This window comes from Eptatretus burgeri, chromosome 18, assembly GCF_056783735.1.
Source record: "Eptatretus burgeri isolate ZD-2024b chromosome 18, Ebu_testis_v1, whole genome shotgun sequence".
Lineage (NCBI taxonomy): Eukaryota > Metazoa > Chordata > Myxini > Myxiniformes > Myxinidae > Eptatretus > Eptatretus burgeri.
In genome coordinates, this window is record NC_140978.1 from 31,101,001 (window position 1) to 31,103,500 (window position 2,500).

Sequence of the window (2,500 nt, forward strand, 5' to 3'; positions counted from 1 at the left end):
CCTCCTCACCTCCAATACCCTCTTGACATGATCTTCCTTCAGGATTATCCCGACACCATTTCTCCTCCCATCCACACCATGGTAGAACAGTTTGAAACCACCTCCAATGCTCCTCGCCTTACTCCCCATCCACTTGGTCTCTTGTACACACAGTATGTCCACCTTTCTTCTCTCCATCATATCAGCCAACTCTCGCCCTTTGCCAGTCATCGTCCCAACATTCAGAGTTCCAACTCTCACCTCCACACTTCTACCCTTCCCCCTCTCCCACTGCCTCCGGACTCGCCTTCCCCGTCTCCTTCTCCTCCTTCGCCCAGCAGTAGCACAATTTCCACTGGTACCCTGCTGACCACCGGTACCGGTGGCGGTCGTTGGTAACCCGGGCCTCGACCGATCCGGTATGGAAATTCGTTTTGTTGTCTGCATAATGATTTGGCATAGGTTTTTACGCCGGATGCCCTTCCTGACTCAACCCTGGTCGCCTCTTACGACACACAGGGATATGGTACACCTATTCTAACCGGGGCATACACCGGGCCCAGTACAACTGGTGCTCATTTCGCCGACCTCGGAAGGATGGCAGGCTGAGTCAACCCCCTGGTGTTTTCGACTTGGTGTGTGTATATATATATATATATATATATATATATATATATATATATATATATATATATACATTATATTATATATACATATACATACATACATATATTAATTCAGTGTCCCAACGGGGCTTGAACTCAGGACCTCTTGGGTCCCAAGCCACTGCCCTTACCACTGCGCCAACACCAGGCTAGATAAATATATGTATAAAAATATGTATACAGTTATATATATATATATATATATATATATATATATATATATATATATATATATATATATATATATATATATATATATATATATATATATATATGTATATACTGTTCATTTTTTATTTCATCACCATCATCATCATCAGCACACCATACTTTGCCCAGCAGTCAGTCAGGGCAGGAGTTGGTAATTTGTCCATTGTACTGACGATCACTCTCCTACTCTACATGAAAGGCACCATGTGATATTTAACGTCCATCAACTAATGCGAGCAGATGGGAAGCCCAGTTGAATGTCCATCCGATGGACGGCACACATCTATGCCTCGCCCTTCCTGCGAAGAACCAGGATGACAGTTTATAACTGGGCCAACAATGCAACCCAGGTGAACTCAGACGAGTATCTATATCTTACGGCGATCTGTCCAGCCACATTACTCTCGCTGAAGCAGAGGGTATTGTGTTTGGGTCCGTTTGTTTGTTTGTCTATCTGTCTGTCTGTCTGCCTGTTTGTTTGTTTGGCCACACAGAACTTTCGTGTTTTTCTCCGCAACCACTTGTCGGATTGAGATGAAATTTTCACCATCGGTGCAGTTACTCATGTGGAATTATTTATTCATAATTATGACGTCATAGGCCACGTGGTCTGCAGCCATGTTGGAAAAATGGAAAAAAAAACTTTGGACATCTGTATTTCTGAAACCGCACCAAGTTAAAAATTGAAACTTGGCAACACGGCAAATACTTCTCATGGGGAATGTGCCTTAATATTTTACGTCATAATTGTATATGTGGAATGCTACATCTGCTCAGTATGAATTTTTTGGGGGGTCATTTATGGATAAAATGGTCTCCAGAAAAAATTTGATGACATCATCGGTCATGCGATTCGGCAGCCATTTTGTCTTTTTTATAAATAAAAAAAACTTCAAAAACCTTCTTCTCTGAAGTGGCTGAACAGATCGAGGTGAAACTTGAGGAACAAAATCCATGAGGAACAAAATCCATGAGGAACAAAAGGTTCACACATATGATATCATAGGTCACATGGTTTGGCAGCCATATTGGATTGAAGAAAAATATTAAATAATGTTTTCTCTGGAACTGCTTAGTCAATCGATATGAAACTTCACAATTCTGATATAGTAGTGATGCACAATACATGTTTTAAATTTCAACTTGATTGGACACATATTCTGCAGCCAGAATTTTTTTTTTGAAATGTGTTCTTTTTGGGTTTTTTTTTTTTGAAAAAGGCTCACTTGGTTGTGCCTGAATGAGTTTGAGGGTAGATGGGGAGCAGCTGAAATGTGAATCCTATCCAGATTCCTCCTGATGACTTCATCTTTGCTTTTTGGTTGTTCGGGTTCACTCTGATTACTCCACTGCAGGACTTCACCTATTTGGTCTTCCATTTGATGTGAATTGAATTAATTTTAATCCCATTCTGAATTCAATTGAATGATAATGAAAAACGTCATGGGGCAGGGTCAGGTGTCCGATCAAAGCAGGGTTGCATCAAAGCGGGACGTCTTGGGACCCGATCATCATTGCCAACCGTTATAATGTGGCAGTTCCAATTATGTTTCTTATTAATTACATAACACACCAGTACACAAATGCCACACAAAATGCACCACACAAAACTACACAAACACCACACAATGCACCACACAAAACAA

At 41.0% G+C, this 2,500-nt stretch overlaps 1 protein-coding gene across 3 annotated transcripts in view; it reads left to right on the forward strand.

Annotated features, from left to right (window-relative positions):
- Positions 1–2,500, forward strand: part of LOC147008821 (IQ motif and SEC7 domain-containing protein 1-like) — a 634,685-nt gene that overhangs the window by 177,849 nt on the left and 454,336 nt on the right. The window lies entirely within an intron of this gene.